At 37.6% G+C, this 20,927-nt stretch overlaps 1 long non-coding RNA gene across 1 annotated transcript; it reads right to left on the bottom strand.

Moving 5' to 3' along the window:
- Nucleotides 1-8,085: 8,085 nt before the first annotated feature.
- On the bottom strand, nucleotides 8,086-13,037 carry LOC139971898 (uncharacterized). The gene is made up of 3 exons (XR_011794529.1): nucleotides 11,944-13,037; nucleotides 10,929-11,143; nucleotides 8,086-8,855 (listed from the first exon to the last, which is right to left on the bottom strand). It is a non-coding gene; the product is annotated as an uncharacterized lncRNA (long non-coding RNA).
- Between the last annotated feature and the right edge of the window lie 7,890 nt (nucleotides 13,038-20,927).

Genomic DNA, 20,927 nt, shown 5'->3' with positions numbered 1-20,927 from the left:
TGTTATTGTTTACAGTTTTTTTCTTTTCTTGATGCCTTGAATATTCTGCCTATAGTTCTGAAATCGAAATAACCTTATTTATATTTCATTGTTCTAGGAAATAACTGGTAATAGTTTTTTTCTTTTTTAAAAAGGGTTGCGGAACTTCGAGGAAAGAAAAGTATTTTGGGAAGGAGAAACACGCTTTACATGAAGATTTAAAAAGAAAGGTGTTTTCTTCATATTTGTTATTTATTTGTTTGTTTGTTTGTTTATTTATTTACAGAAAGAATGAAATAAAAACATATTGTCATGATATACAATATACAGCTGATGTTTTGCTTTAAAGAAAATCTCTAAACGACTTATCTTTTTTCATTTCATTTCGTTTGGTTTACTGTATAGGAAAGTAAATATGTGGAAGATTTTAAAGATAATATGTAAAATAACAACACGTCCATATATATATATATATATATATATATATATATATATATATATATATATATATATATATATATATATATATATATATATATATATATATATATATATATATATATATATTCAGAACCTCACGAAATGAGGTTCTGAAAATTGCGTGATCGTATTGTAATAGATATTTCCATTTAGGGATGGGCACTGGAAGGTCTACAGTGACACTTGGCAACCCATCCGAAGGCCACGATTTGACCTTACGGAAGTAAAAAATCCCGTCAATTGGAATATTACTTAACGTGGTCAAATAAAAGGTCATAACGTTGCACATGCGCATTGGGCGTCTAACACATTGAAGCGTCCTATCACACGTATAGACCTCTGTACAATCTCTTCGAAAGCATATATTTCAAGTTTGTCCTTGCCATGAGGATGATTTCAAACCTGGATAAAATGATACATATTTGTCAAGGATTTCACCTCTCTTATGTGATAAAACGGTTATTCCTATAATCTTTATATAATCACGCCGTGACTAATTGTGATGACTCAGCTGTCAAACAATAAATACAGATGCATTCTCTAATATCCTCTTGCAATTTAATTAACATGGGATCAAACAGAAATCCGTCTTTATCATATTTCATAACAATAGTCCTGGAGACGGATATTTCCCCGTGCGGTTTATTCTCTTCTTTAAATTATTTGGCAATAGAACCTCCCCCCCTCCTGACTTACAACCTTCCCCTCCATTGTCACTAAAAAATTACTCCAATCATTTTGTCACATACTATATACCAACGTTACTCATATTCTCTACGGTACCTTCCTAATGCTCAGATGCTGTGAATGGTTATATCAATATTCATAATCTACGCCGACGAATTTTCTATAGAAACGTCATGATCTTCCCAAACAATCACAATATATGCGTGTGAATATTTTCCTTTGGTGGTAAACAAGCTTATAGTTGCCTAACTAAAACTTAGATCAATTTCAACTCCCAGTCAGAGTGTATGCACCTATACTATTGGTCTACTTACAATGCCGTGGGAGATTTTTGCTACTGAAAATCTGTAACCGCATCATGTATGCAGGGATGTGCCCAGGATTTCCTGAGTGCCGGATATACTGATCGCCGTCCTGGGGGAGGGGTCTGAGGGGGGGGGAGGGGCGATTTTCGAAGGTGCTCAGATGCCAAATGCTTGCACTTGTGTAGCTTTTTAAGCACATACACAAGTACTAGTTTTGTTAGCAATTTACATTTTTTTTTTTTTTGTGTGTGAAATATATTAGGTACCTGGTAAAAGTGATTAGTTTGTTTCAAAGAGATTTTACAAGGAACCGATTGAGAGCCGTAAGTAATGTTTCTCGCATGCGTAACTGATGCGTTATTAGTCTGTTAAGTTTGTCATAGCTATAGGCCCAATTTATGTTGAATATATTGTTAGGAATGTCGGTATTTAGATGAAAATAGTGCTGGGCGGGATTCACGATTTTTAAGATAGTGCTGGGCGATAATTTTTAGTGCTGAGCGGGGCCGCCCAGTGCCGCCCAGCGTGGGCACATCCCGGTGTAGTTTGTCCGTATGTATTTGTTATCTCTCTCTGCGTCTCTTTCTTTCTATGAAGTCAGTTATTTATATTCAACGTCCGATGAATACTTTCAAAGCAGCTTTTTTTGGTTGATCGATTTTAGAATCATTTTCGATACGGATCAATACTCGGATACTTTAACAATATGGTTCATTAGCTTGACCTTCTTATCTATATATCTGAGGGAAGAGGTCAAGACTTTAACCAAAAAAAAAAACCGATTTTCAAAATAGATCGAGTAATTTAAAATATTTTAAAAAGGGGGCTTTAGGCAACGAAAAGTTTAGAATCGACTGGCAGAATTATCTATACTGTATAATTAAAATTCGTTCCTTAAAAAACAAAAAAATGTGCCGGTATAGTGCTTCGATCAGTTATAATCATATTTTGAGTAACATTCATGAGCTTCGGTAAACGCCATCGACTAAGTAAGCAGTTACTAACACATTTTGCATACAATTACAAGATCTTCCCTATTAATTAGTTATCAGCTGAAAATTGTTTCTTATAATATTATATTTCAAAAAAGAATGAAGATCTGAGAAATATTGAAATGGCTATTCCACAGGTGTGACTGATCAACCCTGTAAGTTCTTTCTTTTTTTTTAAAAAATGTTTATCTTCTTACATCCTTGGGGCTATACAAAAACAGTTGTTGACATGTTATATAGGGAGTGTAAAATACTCTAACATTACTTTGCTACGATACGATTGGATGGGATGTAATGGGATAGGTTTACCAAGAGAAGATATGAAAGCATAAAATTGGCTTTCAGAAGATTTGTAGTTTCTGACGACAATTTAGCAACGCAACAGGAATTTGATAGCGATAGGGCGTTATAGAAGGAATACAGGGCAAGAAATTAGAAAGAAAGGCTACAGTTTTGTCGACGATGAATTACAAGCTAAACTTCGTACCTTTATGCATTTGTTTTCAAATCAGTAAGCCAATTTCTCCTCATCCATCACCCTTTCTTCTCCATCTTCCTGTAGTTACGCTACTGTACCAAATGGAGTTTACGCTTAGCTGTAAAAAAAAAAAAAAAAAAATCGGTTCCTAATAGTCGCAATGAGTAATAGCTTATTGGGGTTGTTGTTCCCCCCTTCAGTTTATTTCAGAGTTTTTGTACCTGAATTTGAAATGATATTTCCATCCAAGAAGTGAAAGGAAGAAGAGAGGAATCAACTGTATACATCGCAAATCAATATTTCATGGAAAACTGTTTTATTGCTATCAGAGCTGAACTCGTTACATCGCACTAAGTCAAGTCTTTATACCCAGATGCTACTCCTTTCTCGTACTCGAATTCGAGTACCCCTTTCTGTACTCAAATGTAGCAAATGTAAAATTGATGTACTCGAACTCCGTACTCAATGGTACTTGTATTAGTACTCCTGGATTCGTGTACTCGGAACCATGTACTCTTACTGGAGACCTTGTACTCCCACTAAAAATCTGACGAAATGGTCAGGAACTTCGAGAATCAATAATTTTGATTACTGTCAGAAATGGTAGTATGCTAAACTCTTGGAACCAATACTACTGGCATTTGAACACCTGAAGAAAGTGCGTTTATCGTATCGCTCCCTCTTATATCATAACACATATAAGACCAAAAAAAAATGTTTTTATGGCCGAAACAATTGATGTAATATCACCGTTAAAAACTTTAAACAAATTTATTTTTTGGCCAAAGATCTTTGCTCCCATCCGTTGAGCAAACAAATATGAACTGGAAATATTTTAGAAATACATATTAAACAGGCCAAACGTAAGTCCTACTCGCTCAAAAAAATTGCAAATAAATCGATATTAAGATAAAGTGTTGACTCAACGCTAATGATAAAGGATAAACTACAGTATATAAACAAATATTTTAACAGCGAGTTGTTAGTTCTAAAGAGATATAATCCTTTGACAGAAAATGTCAAACTGATATCGAAGACGAAAAAAATATTCCATATTGTTATAGATAATAATTCCATCCTACTATATTGTCCGTAATTCGATATTTGGTGATTGGAAAGTAACCTATTTTGACTTTCTAAAGTTTTCAATTATACTCCAGTAAGAGTTTGTTATATATTGATACCTCTTTGAGGCAGATGACATGGTATATTTTAAATTGATCCTTCAAGTTTGTCTATTGAATAGCATCATTGAGAATTATTGGGCCGTTTCTTTAGATTTGAACATATAATCCCTGGGAGAGCTAAAAATGCTGATATACAATCAATAACATGATAAATCGATATCAGTAAAAATAAATGCATGGGAGATAGTCAATAAGTTTGGCACGAATTACAAAAATAGCATGAGGTTAACGACTAAAGCAGCCATCGTTTTTGTTTTGTTTTCTTGGTAGGAGGTATGGTCACTTCCAAATATAGTGCTTAAGCTTATCTCAGTATGAACTCCTTTTAAAACTAGAACTCAAAGGGTGCTGTAATTTGTCTAATTGTGGGAAGTTGTCAAATATGAGATACCAGTGCAACCAGTAGTCCTGTTATTCAGTAAAGTATTATGTAGTTTTACAGACAGCAATGTAGCTATCAAAACTGCAATTTCCCAATTGAGGGGAAGAAGCTTTGCTCCTCTCCATATCATTATGTGCCTTTGTCAGAGTAGTTCAGATACAGCGCGACACACTCTAGAAAAATTTTACACAAGTTGTGTAGAAATTTACGCAACCGCTATGTACATAGTGCACATAGCAAACTTTGTGGCAACTATGACACAATATTGTTTAAAAAAGTTAGGTAACTATTGTGTAAAATGTACACCATGTCTGTGCAAAGTTAACACATCATTGTGTTCAAATATTAAAACAAGTGTTGCTTAAAATCTACCAAACGCATGTGTAATAGTGACACAACTGTGTTCTTTAACTAACACAACACAACAGTTGTTTAAAATCTACCAAAGGTCTGTGTAAAGAATGAAACTTTGTTTCTATAACTAACACATCAGTCGTTTAAAATGTAGGAATGCCTGTGTCAGAATGACACAACGGTTGTGTCAAAGTTGATATAGCCTGTGTACTGATGACACAAAGTTATATCAAATGTATAGCATTGCTTGACGTTATCTTAGGAAAACATGACACTGCATGTTTAGGAAACCATGACGAAGTGGATGTGTTAACTCTGTTGAGTGGAATCTGCATTAAAATGCCTAGTTGAAAAGGACACCAAGAAGAGTTTTGTCAAACCACATCACAGCTTATGAAATTCTCATATAAGAAAAACAAAAACAAATAAGGTTCAGAAGTTAACTTTATTTTAAAGCCAATAATAAAGAATACAAGCTTTAATTATCTTGAATACAACTACTATACTGAAAATGATACAAATGATGTTATTTAATACTAAAATACGATAGGAAACTGAATGTACTGTAGCCACACTGCCACTATTACCATCCCCGTCAGGACCTTATCTACACAAAACATTTGGAAGTAGCACACAAGGACATATAACAATGGACAACAGACCCGCAATAAAATAGTTATGTAATATTTATTGCTGATAGATATTACAGCATCAGTAGCAGCAAAAATACAAGTAGTAAAATGTGATGATAATGATGATTTACTTGTAATTGGCAAACTTGGCGTAAAATCTCAAACTGGCTTTGACTGACCCTCCAACTTCTCATATTTTAGACGGTAGGAGATAACAATCAAACACACTACTTTCAGTTCTCTCATTAAACCTTGAAAACAATACAATATTAAGTGTAAAATACGGCATTTAAAATGCCTAGAAAATAAATAAGCCCTTTTCAACATTCAAATACCCCCCCCCCCCGCCCCGCCCAAAGAAAAGAAGAGTTAACTGGACAAAAGTGGACATGGCAGCCAAAATTTCAAATTTATTTCACCACAATTTCCCAACATATGTATACCATATGAATCTGTATTGCATGGCATCATCTACATTCATTCGTTTTCATCGTTCAGTAATGGTTTGAGTGTACTTATGTGTAATCAAGTCCACACAAGTTCACTAAAACTAGGCCACATTAAATCGATTGTGTTTTATTGAATACTATTTATAAACATAGGCCCACCAGAATAAATGTGTTTACAAACTATATCCCATGAACACTTCAATAATTATACTAAGATTACATAAGACAAATATACGTACCAACCATCATCAACGGTTCCCGCACATTGGCTGAAAACCTATTCCAAGACAGTAATTTAAATTCTATGTCTTTTAAGTCTGGAACTTATTTTGGCAAATTCCATAACTTTCCAGGTTTTTCTATGACCTCGAGAGCCCTAATCATCAGATTAAAGATAAGAGCTGAATAATAAGCAGTAATCATTGTACATTTCTAAATTGTATCACGGCTGAATAGACACAGAGAAGTTAATGGTGCACAAATGACAGTTACAGCATTCTCAGAAAAACCACTCAATATTGAAACCATTTGCTAATTATTTGTAAGTTTTTACTGCAATGTACAGTAAGAGACTTTGGTTGAAGTAATTTACAATACTATGGAACTATAGAATAATTAGCTTACTCCTTATATTTTAATCACAGTTATCAGGGAGCGTAATATAGTGAAGTATTTTTCCGACTGTCTAGAAGCTTGTCAAAACTTCCCATACAGATTTACATACTGACGGGTACTCAACATTTAAAACATAGAAAGCATTGGAAAGGAGCATCAACTGCACCAATCACCCTATTCTGGAGAAAATCAATTCCCTCCACAATTATCTGCGATATCACCTAACATAAGGACGTATATGGTTGATTCTGTTTTTCTTTATTTTATAATGCTTGTCGGTAATGTAGCAAGTTTGTTCCAACCTGCATTTGGAAGACAGAAACATGACATTGTAAGGTACAACCAGAAATATGCATCAAATGGTTTCAATGCCATTTATATGTTTTAATCATAGTCTATTAATCATAGTCTAGGTTGCCATGGCCATTAACAGAAGGCAATTTTACAATACTATGTGAACTAATGGACTATTTTGTATTTGATTATTCTTTAATAAACATGTCATGAGAGCTGTAGCAGATATCATGTACTCATTATGGCCAACAAATATACCAAGTTTGCGATGAATCCAACTAGTTGAAATATCGTGATTAAAACTTGTTTTACTGCACTTTTTAGACACATCCAGTGATGTTTATTAATTAGATTAAATTTATTGATTATGTGAGCATGCATCTACCACCAACTGATCATACCATGCAATGAAGATGTCACTTTGTTTCCAAATTATTCATATTTTAGCACCTTCAACTCGTTAATATACATTTCGAAATCAAGTAAAACCCATGTGTTCTGTATGGCTGATAGATATACCAAGTATGACATCAATCCAATTTGTCATTGAGATGTGTCCAACTCTGGTGTTACACACATGCACACACATGTCAACTTGACTGCCAAGGTTCTGATATTGCCATCGGCGTATGAACGAAAAAATTGTGCACTAGCAACAGGGGCGTCGGAAGCTATTTGGGATTGGTACGGCAGATCAGAGTGTGGCCGCCATCTATCATAATTATCGGAGGGGGGGGGGGGGGCGTTTGGTAGGTCACTGCTGCGTTGCGTGCCACCATGGTTGACGCGTAGCGAAATGGAGAAAATTTTGAAAAATTGCCTCCCAGATTGCAGGAAATGGCACTTCCCGAGCTTGAAAACAAGACCCTTGCCATGCCAGAGTAGTCACATTTAGCCTACTTGCCGTCATCATTATTGAAATTTTTTATTTTGCGCCGTGAATATTGGTCCGGCGTTCGCCGGACCTGCCGTACCGGCTCCGACGCCCCTGAGCAAATGGTCTTTATAGACATGACTTCTATCAACATTTCTGCCATCATGCCCTAGGTCAAGACCTTTTTTTCTGTATACCATTATATTATATTTGGAGTTTTGGATTGATCGATTGATCAATGCAAACACGGTTTACTGCCAAGTAATTGGCCCTGATATATTGGTACTTATCCCCAATTTTGTTGTTTTATCATATTTACTGGTTAAATGTCAAGGAAGGACCAGGCTGCATTAGATTTGGTACATCTGCTCATTTTCTCACTACACTGAAAACTTAAATTGGTTCACCGACTAACATAACGTTAGTCCATCTGGTGCCTCTCCCGACTAACATAGCCTTGGTCAGTTGCTATACCGACTAATTTATTCCTTAGTCAGTTGGATTTCTTAGTCGGTCATCTTAGTCCGTCAGCTTAGTCGATCAACAATTTCTTAGTCGGTAAATGTATATTAGTCAGTTACATTAGTTGGTGACAATAGTCGGTCTTTACCGACTAATTTATATGAGCCACCGACTAGTTTATAGCAGGTTTTACATTAGTCAGGATGGTGCCTCTCCCGACTAACCTTTCTTAGTCCGTATCGACTGACTAGTTGCACCGACTAGATTCACTGAAAGAATTAAACCCGACTAGTTTCACTGACTAGCATTACTGAAAGAAAAGAGAGAAGAAGAAACACAAATAATGTGTACGTTGGCAGTATTTATTTCTGATCAAACTTCTGATGTCTACAAAAGGCTGACTTTCGACAGATAGAGAAGAAATCACTGTAAATAAAATCTGAAAATCTGATTTTTTTTTCCAACAAAGTTAAGACAAGTTAATGGATCAAACATGAATCGCAAAAGTATAGCACTGCACAATAATGCAAAGTTGAATCTTGGGCAAGGGTTCTTCATGACTTTCCTTTTAAAGTGGTACCCCAAATCGACACCAGTTAAGTCTTCACGAACAAAGAGTGTTTCTCTTAACTACAAATGGCCTCCCACTTGTCTTCAGGAAGCCAAAATCTGCACCATTATTGACCTGTGAACAGAAAATATGATATACGTGTAAGCACAGATACAGATATAGCACATGATAACTCACATTATCATAAACATACATTTACATTAAAATTTTATAACATATTGGGAGGTATACATTTAAATCTAGGTCCCTCAAATTATAAGCCAGGAATAGCAGCTTTACCAAATTATTATTAGCTTTGCACAGCATAACACCAAGTTATTTCTCAAAGCTTAATAATTATGTTAATCATGTTAATAATGATCCCAATAGACCGGGATCCCAGAGGGTTTGGTTAGCTGGGAAGGTAACCAATTGCCTTGTACATCACAATGTTCACAGTGCATTCCTGTATATGAAACCAGACGACTGGCAAACTGACTGTGGTGGGTGTGGCTGGGAGAGCAATTTTAAAGTCACCTGATTGCTAACCTAGATCAGTTTTCATGGTAACACATCAAAGTAAGTACAGTATGTCAGGTATGGCCCCAAGAGCAACAAATGGCCATTGCCAGTAATTATTGGTGGTGGGGTACCCCTGCCAGTGATCTATATTTGACCCCTCAAGGCTGACCTAGGTCAGCTCATGAGGTAACCACTTGAAACCTACTGGAAAATGTTGGTTAGGGCTTCAGATACAACTGATGAGCATTGCCAGTAATTTTTATTGGTGGGGTACCCCTGCCAGTAGACCCCCAAAATGCCCATCCCCCATTGACCTAGATGAGCTCATGATGTAACCAGTTGAAAACTACTGGAAAATGGTATCACTTCATATGTAAGGGATGGGAATTTCCAGTAATTTACATTGGGGGGGGGGGTACCCCTGCCAGTAGACCCCCAAAATGCCCATTCCCTCATTAACCTAGGTCAGCTCATGAGATAACCAGTTGAAAAATTACTGGAAAATGATAGGTATCACTTCATATGTAAGGGATGGGCATTTCCAGTCATTTACATTGGTGGGGTAACCCTGCCAGTAGACCCCCAAAATGCCCATCCCCCATTGACCTAGATTAGCTCATGAGGTAACCAGTTGAAAACTACTGTAAAATGATTGGCAGGACTCTATATATATGTAAGGGATGGGCATTTCCAGTAATTTATATTAGTGGGGTACCCCTGCCAGTAGACCCCCAAAATGCCCATCCCCCATTGACCTAGATTAGCTCATGAGGCAACCAGTTGAAAACTACTGTAAAATGATTGGCAGGACTCTATATATATGTAAGGTATGGGCATTTCCAGTAATTTATATTAGTGGGGTACCCCTGCCAGTAGACCCCCAAAAAGCCCCCCCCCCCTCATTGATCTAGGTCAGCTCATGATTTAACCAGTTGAAAACTACTGGAAAATTATTAACAGGATTCTATATGTAAGGGATGGGCGGACTCTGGCAGTGGTGGCCCACCAATATAAAATACTGGAAATGCCCATCCTTACATATGAAGTGATACCTATCATTTTCCTGTAGGTTTCAACTGGTCAAATCATGAGCTCACCTACGTCAATGAGGGGATGGGCATATTGGGGGTCTACTGGCAGGGGTACCCCACCAATAAAAATTACTGGCAATGCCCATCCCTTGTATCTGAAGTCCTAACCAACATTTTCCAGTAGGTTTCAAGTGGTTACCTCATGAGCTGACCTAGGTCAGCCGTGAGGGGTCAATTATAGATCACTGGCAGGGGTACCCCACCACCAATAATTACTGGCAATGGCCATTTGTTTCTCTTGGGGCCATACCTGACACATTGTTCTTACTTTGATGTGGTTACCATGAAAGCTGCTCTAGGTTAGCTATTAGGTGACTTTAAAATTGCTCTCCCAGCCACATCCACCACAGTCGGTTTGCCAGTCGTCAGGTTTCATATACAGGAATGCATTGTGAACATTGTGATGTACCAGGCAATTGGTTACCTTCCCAGCTAACCAAACCCTCTGGACTCCCGCTCTACAGATCAGTAAAAATTTGACCAAACTTATGAAGCTTGCACGTAAATGATAAACTAGACTGCTTTTTTTTTAAAAACAGGTTATGAAAAGTATCTTAAATATCATTAAACAGTTGGGTACAATAGTTAAACTCACTCTTCCATCTTTTTTCTCTATGGTACTTGTTCCTTTGCTTTTTGGACTCTTGGATAAACTCTTTTGTTCTGCGAAGGGTACCAATATATCATCTTAAAACATGTCTTTAAGCCATATATAACACAGTTCTCCTCTTCTGTTGTTGCCTCCACACTGGTGTCGTACATCACAGGAAAGCTCACCCTTGACTTAGATATTTGGCTTTTCAATTCCTGCTGGAAAAAAGAAACAGCAAAGTATTCATCATTTGAAAAAAAAAAAAAATAAAGTTGTCACCACAAAGTTATGTGAGATTTGCTTCCACTATAGTCTCAAAAAACAATCCCAAAGTTTGAAGCAGACTGTATAAAGCTGAAAATTTGAACGAGAGTGTCATCACCATTGCAACCAGAATCAAATGCCCAGAATACAGAGATAATAAAACATGGGCTAAATCTTTGTTTGTTTTTATGATCTTTAAAAATATAAAATTTTAGAAACAGAAATGCACTGAGCCAACTTATTTATAAGGCCTAATCGTTTTTAGTTGTTATTTTGCTTGCTCACATAACAAGCCTGTTTAGACCTAGGCTAGAGGAGAATCAGTACTTTGTTACACTAAGTTTGTCTACGGTCGTTTTGATTTAGTCTTACTAGTAGTACTAAAGTATATAATGGACCGGCGAAGACTTGAGAATACCCAGAGTTTTAGCAACTGCGTTAAACTGTATCATCTGATCTATTATTTACGCCAATGAGTTTCATTCAATCTAGGATCAAAAAGAGAAAACTAATTAATCTTAACCTTTAAACTTTGCTACTAAACAGATATGCTTGAATTACAAATAAATGTCAAAAAAACATCATAATCTAAGAATCGATGCATATACATACACATAAACAGAATAATTTGAATTCGCGCAAGTGAACCCTGCACTACATTGGACAGTAAAAAAACGTGCAATTAGACCAAACTAAACATACTAAATTTTCCGTTACTTCTACATAAAATATCAATACAAATACAACAACTTACTCTTTTGGCAGTATACTAAAAGCACATGTTATAATAACTTCAGACTATCAAGCTTTCCTGAGAAAAAAACGGTTAATACTTCTTACAGTAAGCAAGTCGACCGTGAAGGAATGTCGCAATTGTTTCCTGGGCGTGACCGGAAATTAAATACTACAAAATGATAAATGAAAAGGTTAAATAGAACTGAAGCGTGCATCCTGACTGCTCGCAACATATAATACCGTTGACTAGCCAACATAATGTGTTCAGCCGACTGTGACTGTACGTTTGAAGGTCTAGCCTTGCTTATTCAATATCACAAAGCCTACCCATTTAGATTCACATGGGAAATTACAGGAAATCTTTACCAAATGAGTGTAGACTTCAAATAAACTATTGAGCCTTATAGTTCCAGCATTTGTTTGGGAATAAATTAGAAGATTATGTGCCACTGTTCAATCTAGCCCAATACACACATAACACATTGTTAATTGGTGTTTAGAATGCACACTTTAGTGTTGAGAATGCACTGCAGTACCCAGTAGAAGCCTATAGGCTACTCACTGTCATTGCACTTGTGTATTGCGAAACGCCAACGTGACAACGGTAGCGTTACACTAACCATAATACAGTACTAGTGCCAGTGGCCTAACAATTAACTTTAATTTTACCTTCTAGTTAAAGGAATAACAGGTAGGCCGATGATGCAGTTAATACCTCCATTCTTCTAAAGACCTTCTTGGGTGATTTACGGTTGAAAGTTGTTTAGAGTGATCGTATGAAACTATGCCAAGCCCAGCAAGCTGCCGTTGCCTCTCGGTTTTCAAATTGAAGTGAATCGAATTGGGTTAAAATACATTAGTCCGTCGACACCGACTAAGCTACGATTATGGCGTAAATCGGGTGTCCGTATCGTTCTTAGTCCATGGGTTAAAATACCTTAGTCCGTCGCCACCGACTAAGCTGCGATTATATTTTCCTTAGTCAGTGTAAACTAACTAAGAAGCAGCGATGAAACGAAGATTTTTGCTAGTCCGGGTGCATTGACTAACGTTAAAGACTAATTTAACGTTAGTCCGTGGCAATATTGACTAGTTTATTTTTTCAGTGTAGAGGATGACATTCCCATTGGCAAGGCGTAGGGCAGCACATAAAAAGTAAATATACCATGGTTTGTCAAATATACCATGGTTTTTCAGTAGAGCGAGAAATCTTTGCAGACATATATGTCTATTGCTTGAAATGAAATATTACCTCCAGGAAGAATAAATGGCAGCTTAAGGTACTTCTGACAGTTTATATATATTACCTATAGAAAGCTACTAGCATATAACGTATAGAGAACCTAGCCTACCCGAACATGCAATTTGTTAATTGTTGCAGCTAACGTTAGGCCTAGCCTGCACTACAAAAACATTTCAGATTCAATAATAATTTTTAGGATAGCCTAACGCGTTTAGTCTAGTATAGCAAAGACTAGGCTTAAACTGTTAATTATTCTCAGCTTAACCTTACTTTAGGCCTAGCCTACAGTACTGTAAAGTGTACCAATTCCACGTAGAGCATAGACTAGCATTAACAGAAATATAATTCGCAGAAAACATACAGCATTTAAAACAGCTGATCGGTGATCAGTTTTACACGTATTATAGGCTACCCGTTTTACGAGTGAAGTGTCGGATAGGCTAGGTCGGTAGGGGTATTTAGACTTTTTTGGCATTGGTCCATATAGATCTACACTACAGTTCATTGTAAGCAAATCAAAACCTGTTCTTCTAATTTGCTGTTGACGAAGTCATCCATTATAGTAAACACATGTAGGGAAGCTTGATTGTTAAATTTTCGTGTTGAAAGCGACGTATGTCTGTATATATGATATGTATACCGCGTGCGTACTACTAGTATAGTACTATTATATACGGTACGTGATATTGTGTGTAGATTTTGGCGGTCCCGCTAAAAACGGTTATTGGCCAGACTGCTTACATTTGTAATTATCTTCAGAAATAGTCATCATATTTTCTGCAATTTTTTTCAAAATTCCCCCGTCAGTTAATTAAATTGGAATTTAAAAATTTATTTTAAAAATAAAAGAGAATGTTTATAGCTATTTTATGTAATAAAAAAAATCATCTTTCAGAAAGGTTTTTACAATGTATCCTTAGGATGCCCGAGCTACATATTTGTTGTGTTCCTGTAACGCAATACTGTGTAATTGAGAACTAACATAGGTATTGCGTGCAAATTTCTACATAACCTTTTTTAGAGTTTAATATGGTGACCTTTAGACGCCAACATATTTCTATATATAAATATATATATATATATATATATATATATATATATATCTTCACACTGATAAACTGTCGTGATGACAACGTCACGACTACGTCAGTAAACACGTGATTGGGGTTACCTCACTAAGCAACCTATTATCCTCCCAATAGCCTTACCTGGTTGACAATTACGATGTCGTTCGAGTTTGTCTCAAGTAGATATTATTTTTTTTAATTAAACCGCTGGCATTTCAGAAACTATGGCTTAAAATCCTCAAGGTATTCGTGATAAGTTTGCAGGTATTCGCACACCTTAGCAGCTGCGTGTAGTAAAACTAATAAAGAAAATGTTTAATTAATGGAGAAAATTAATTCGAGCACTTTTATTATGAAAGGCAAAGGTCGGTTAATTTTCATCCTGAGTCTAAGAGTGTAGACTGAGTCATTGAGAGTACTATTAAGTAAACTCGCATATCCGAAAGATTTACTCTGTTTAATAATTCACTATAATTATCAGGGGCGGATCCAGGATTTTGAGAAAGGGGGGGCCGACATCCCGATGGTAGCACTTTAGTGATCTGCGTCCTAGGGGAGGGGTCAAAAAGAGTGGGGAGGGGAGGGGGCCAAAAATTTTCAAGGGGGAGGGGGACAACCCCTCCCCCTTGGAAACTTTTGGTTAATTGTGAGTGCTTAGATGCAAAATGGTGAAACATTTCGCCAAAAACTAGAAAAACCAGAAACGTTGCAGACACGCTTTTTTGTGCACATATTTTTTCTCGATAGACACATATTTAACAACGCTCAACAGTGCATGTACAATGGATACACTATTATTGCGTCGATTCGTTTTTTCTTCTGCGCGAAAATTATGACACCAGATTCACCCCAAGAAAAAACATAAAACAAGATATATTCAATGAGATAATTATGATATACTTATTAATGAAAGGGGCGTGTAGGCGGTTTTACACTATCTAACGCAACGTTGTCGCCAAGAACCTGAAGTATTTTTAAGGGAGGGCCCGATAATAAGCGGAAACGGATCACCGACCGAAAAAATATCGGAATTTGTGGACTATTTCTTGCTTCCTATTGTATTAAAACAAAGCACCTATGTGAAAGACACAAATCACATTCTGAAAATTGTGGAAGCCACCCCGTTACCAAGAGCAGTAGTACTTGCTACACTCGATGTCGTCGCCATGTATACCAATACTCCCCAAGAGGAGGCATTAGATATATGTCAAGAAGTCTAATGAAAAGGCGGAAAAAAGCGAATATGGAATAAATAAAATATCTTCCATATCCATGCGCAAACTAATTGAACTTACTTTTAACAAGAAACTGTTTCGAGTTCAATAACCAATTCTATCTACAAAAGATCGGTTGCGCCATGGGTAGCCAAGTCTCTCCGGAAATCTGTGATATCGTCATGCATAAACTGGAAACCAGATTTTACCGACAGATAATGAAATCTTAAAATGGCTCCGCTATAGAGATGAAATTCTATTGCTTTACGACGGTTCACCTCAGGAACTTGAACAACTAGTAAACAGGTTGAATGAAATTCACCGCTTCTTAAAGTTTACGGTAGAAATATTACACACCGAGGTAACATACCTAGATTTGAAAATCTTCAAAGGTCCAAGGTTTGAAACCAATGGGTTATTAGACACCAAAGTCTACACCAAACCCACGGAAACCTTCCAATACCTAGACAGAAACTCTGCACACCCACTTGCCACTTTTAAAGGCTTCATGAAAGGGGAAGTCTTACGATACGCACGTCTATGTAACAATGAGACAGATTTCTTACAGAAATAGAATGCGTTCACAGAGAAACTGTTACTCCGTAACTATAAGAAAGAGGAAATTGCCTCAACCACGAAAGGCATAAAATTTGAAAACCGTGGGCAATACCTCACTACCAAACCTAAACAAAAGGAATCACCAATGGTTGCAAGCTTACCTATACACCCCACATCAAAACCACGCATTTGAAAAATGTACTTTTGAAACATTGGCACTTAATCTCGCAACACGCGGACAGGGGCGTAGCGAATTTTTTTTTGTTGGGGGGGGGGGGGGTGGAGGATTTGATTTGCCGACGGATCTGGAAGTGGTGACTGAAATGGGGGAGGGGTCTAAGGGGAGGGGGTGTCCCCCTCCCCTTTGGAAAATTTTTAGTTTTGAAACGTCCTTAGATGCAATCTGGTGCATATTTTAAGTCAAATTTGGCACCGTAGAATTTCCATTTCGATATTATTTTTATGGCAGTCGGCAGAAGAAGAATTAATTGGGACCAATTATCGAACTGTGTTTTCTCTTTTGCCGATCGCTGAAATAGTGAAACTTCGTGATGAAAATGTTCAGAAAACTTCCCGGTAATGAGAAATAACAACTTTCATTGATATACAAGCGAGAAACGTTAAATATTGTGTACAATTCGTGAGCCGTGTCCTTAAATTTTCCACGGAGAACGAATGACATCTGCGATGACGTCATTCTGAACAGAAGATAATAACAACACGTTGTCACACGATAGCACGACTCATGGGCTGCGGCCTATACGGAAGCCTTTAATTCCATTTCTTTCACTGTGTTGCTGGCGATTCTGGCACTCGTCTAGCTGAGCCTGGCTACAGTAGCTATACTGACGGCCGTGACATTATCAGTTATTTGACGAGAGGTTTTTAACTTGCAGGCGTCGGGTGATTGGATTGGTGAATAAGTTTATCAGATGAAGAACTGGAAAATCGAAATAACTGATAAAGAAGCTCCCGTTCTCCTTTTCTCTATTCAGCTTTCCTTCTTTCTTCCCCTTCCGCTCTCTTCACCTTTTCTCCTTTTGCCGACAGACCCAAAATTTGCCGACAGCGACCAAATTATTGGGGGGGTGTGAAACCCCACACCCCCCCCCGCTCGCTACGCCCCTGCACGCGGAATTATCCAAACCGTTTCTAAAAGAACCGATTCTAGCCTACAAAAGGGCCCAAAATCTCAAAGATTTACTTGTTAACTCAAGGTTTCATACTAACGAAGAATCAGCTGACTCTCAAGGTTCACACGAAGCTCTTTTAGATGCTCTTATAGCTGCACTATGAGTCCATAAAAACTCGTGCACAGAAAATAGATGCATTTTGAGAACGAGACGCCCAGGCCGAATATAAAATATTCAAAGGCTACTACTGATGAAGCTCCTCCTATAAAGTTTGAGAGCAGAAACCGGTCTAGTTGGTCATAAGAACCTACACTAGTCTCTCCTACTATTAACAGTACACTCAATTCACCTAATAGGTGCAATTACGTTTCACCACGAGGAGCATGCTATAAGTTCATGTTCCTCGGGCCCTCCCTTAAAAATACTTCAGGTTCTTGGCGACTACGTTGCGTTAGATAGTGTAAAACCGCCTACACCCCCTTTCATTCAGATAATTATGATATACTTGCTAACTGTGCATTGATTTTCCCTGACAGTAATAGTCAGCACTATAGTACTGAGCCGTATCTAATTAATACGTGATGTCGCGTAGGCCTGATAATTGCCTTAGTTTCAAATTTGGAATAAAAACGATCGCGTTTCAGGGAAGAGCAGCTGGATATATATTAGGCTTTTCTTTCACCAAGTTATGCCTATTAGGAATTTGAAGTACTCCCACACAAAAAAACGCAACTGATTTCCAAAAAGGGGGGGCCGGGGCCGGGTCGGCCCCCCCCCTGGATCCGCCCCTGATTATAGGTTTTTACAGTGAGTTAATTTTCTACCAAGTGAGATAAACATTAAGAAAATACAAAACAAAACAGACAGACACATACACACAATTCTGGTCAATTGTAGCTCGCAAGAAAAAGTGCATGCAATATAGATGCAATATATTGATAATTTTCACAGTTTTTGTTGTTTAAAATTCACTCGGGACAGAGTCTTCGCACGAAACACGGAATGAAAGCCGCTATATATGTCACATTAATTCCAATCGGTATAAGTCATTATTATGATCCAACGCTTTATGCACTGAAGTGCCTTGAGTCAGAGCAGGAAGGTGCTGCCATTTCCCAGGTTGGACTATGTCAGTAAAAGGTTGAAGTATTTTGCTTAACCTAAACCTTAGCATTTCGCGTTGTGGATCTTACTTTGTCTCTTTACCAAACTAGCCTCCAGGTATTGTTCAGAGTATCAAAGTAATTAAGCAAACTTAGACATGCGCACCGCACAACACGTCACTGAAAAATTGCATATATAATTTGCGACTTCATGAATGCGATACAATGATTCCACTCTTCTCTGGCCAAAGATTGTAACCCAAATCGGCTACTTTTTACTGTAACGTTAGAAGTATTATTCCATAATAATACAAGTAAATATATAAATAATAAACTCGTTATTTGTAAAGAAACTTCTGCTTCTGCGGCGTACTAAGTTATTCATAGTCAATAGAAACTACTGTATTGAATACGATGATTGCATGGAAGGCCTAAATAGCACTAACTTATGAATTGATATCAAGATATATGTAGATGTATATACAGACGGCTGTATACACACCCTTACGGCGACAGTATACGCACTATATATGCACATGACAGCTGTAAGCACAGTGGCGTAGGAAGTTACTTTTGAGTGGGGGGGGGGGCTGAAGACTGATGGCCGGCCTGGGGGAGGGGTGTCCCCCTCCCCTTTGGATTTTTTTGCATTTCCAGGTGGCCTCAGATGCAATTTGGTGCAATATAGCACACTTCAACACCCACTTCATTTTGTAAACTTAATTTTGTATTTTCACCTGGCCTTAGATGCAATTTGGTGCTCCAAATGAGATTTTTTTCTCATTTGGAAATGAAAAAGGGGTTTTTTGACTTGCGAAGTGGGGGGGCGGAATGATACTTCCGCCCCTCCACATTTTTCACTGGGGGGGCTGGCGCCCCCCAGCCCCCCCGGTTCCTACGCCCTTGTGTAAGCATATACATGCATCATAAAGATATCGTTCAGAACATTATCAAGTTTGTTGGGAGTTTTGTTTCCAAACATCTCACCATCGTTAGAAGTAATGCTTTGAAGTTAATCAAGACTGACATAAAATGGAAACTCTTAACATGATTTAGACCAATGTTTACATGTCTATAGCCATACCGGTATATCATGAGACTACATCATGGACATAAATCATGGATATACATCATGGACATACATGAGACTATATCATGGACATACATATGAGAACATACATGAAACGTCGTATATGTTTAGCCTATATACTATATATAAAACTATTGAGTTGGTTGGCTTTGTTGGCGTTCCATAGGCCTATTATTGTGATGCAAAAATTTAATGTATATAATGTTGTGAGCCGTTATAAGGCTTTTCATGCCCACCGTCACGGTTTTAATCCTTTACAATTTCATTTGTGTGGGTTGAAGGAGGCGGGGGGGGGGCGGGGGTGGGCGGGGAGGGGACACCCCAACACGTCATGGATCCACACCTTGTGGCAAGTCTTTTATTAAATATTATATATTATTAACTTGAACTTTTGATGTGAAATTTTCTGTCGAACGCTGTATTCGCTCTTAAGAACTTTCTTTCCGTCTGAACTCGCTGTTAATGATCATAAAAAGCTTGTTTCGTAGTAAATTTATCACGATACCAGGTGTCTCGTGATATGACGTCAAACATTTGTAAACTTGCGTCTTCACGACATTTTGATCCATGTACTATTACTATTATTATAGTGTAAAGCAAGAACGAAAGTTGAACTTTGTTATTTCGTCGTACCGTATGTGTTTAACGCAACACTCCTGGGTGTTTTCAGAAGTGCCATGAACGTTGGAAAAAAAAAAATCCTACGGGAAATGACAATCATGACATGCTTTGCATTATATATTACGGTGTGCTTCTTGATGTGAAATTAAACATAATGGGAAAGCGTTTGGTGAAGGGGAAGGGGGAGAGGGGGAAGGTGGGCGGGTTGAGGGGTCGGACTGAAAAGAGAGGGTGGGGGGGTGGGGAGGAGTGCTTTGATAACAAACACGTTTACTTTATGTAATGTGAAAGTAAATTGAAGATAATTGTCTGGGTGATAAGACTTCCCTAATCGAATCGAGTCATATAATTACTTGCCAATTAACGGTCATATCAAAACATATGAAAGTGTCTTAGTTATATTCAATTGCTGTTTCGTTTTGGTTATTAATCTATAGGTTTCATATAGCCTGTACACCGGTACTCTCCCAAATTTGTTGGTGAGATGAAAAAAGCCGATTTCAGTATAAGTAACCCAAATGTTAGAACTCTACATTTAACTACAAATGCGCCCCTTTACATTGGCAAGCAACAGCATTATCCTCAACTCCCCAATAACCCCCCCCCCCCAATAAAAAAAAACGCCATTGTCCCTTTGATCCGTTTCAATAACTCGTCTAAGTTTAATTCATTATTGATCTTTCCTAAGCTGTTTCTATTTTTATTTTTGGCGCACCTTGATTGATTTCTCTGGTAATTTTAGGTACGTTCCCAAAGAAGAAGATCCCATCCGCCACCCCCCCCCCCTCCTCATCATAGCCTATTTCTCGAACTTCTAACCAACATGGCTAGATGTATACCTCTGGATGGACCCGTTTTTTTATGGTGATAGGTGTTTTTCTTATTTCTTACAACAAAAGCCTTGCTTAAATGTCAAGGAGAAGCAATCGTTTCTCGATGTTTAAGGTTCGGTAAAGGTCAGACTGACTCCCCTT

Source organism: Apostichopus japonicus, chromosome 8, assembly GCF_037975245.1.
Source record: "Apostichopus japonicus isolate 1M-3 chromosome 8, ASM3797524v1, whole genome shotgun sequence".
NCBI classification, from domain to species: Eukaryota; Metazoa; Echinodermata; class Holothuroidea; order Aspidochirotida; family Stichopodidae; genus Apostichopus; species Apostichopus japonicus.
The sequence above is the reverse complement of the archived record's forward strand: the minus strand, read 5'-3'. Positions and strand labels throughout refer to the sequence as shown.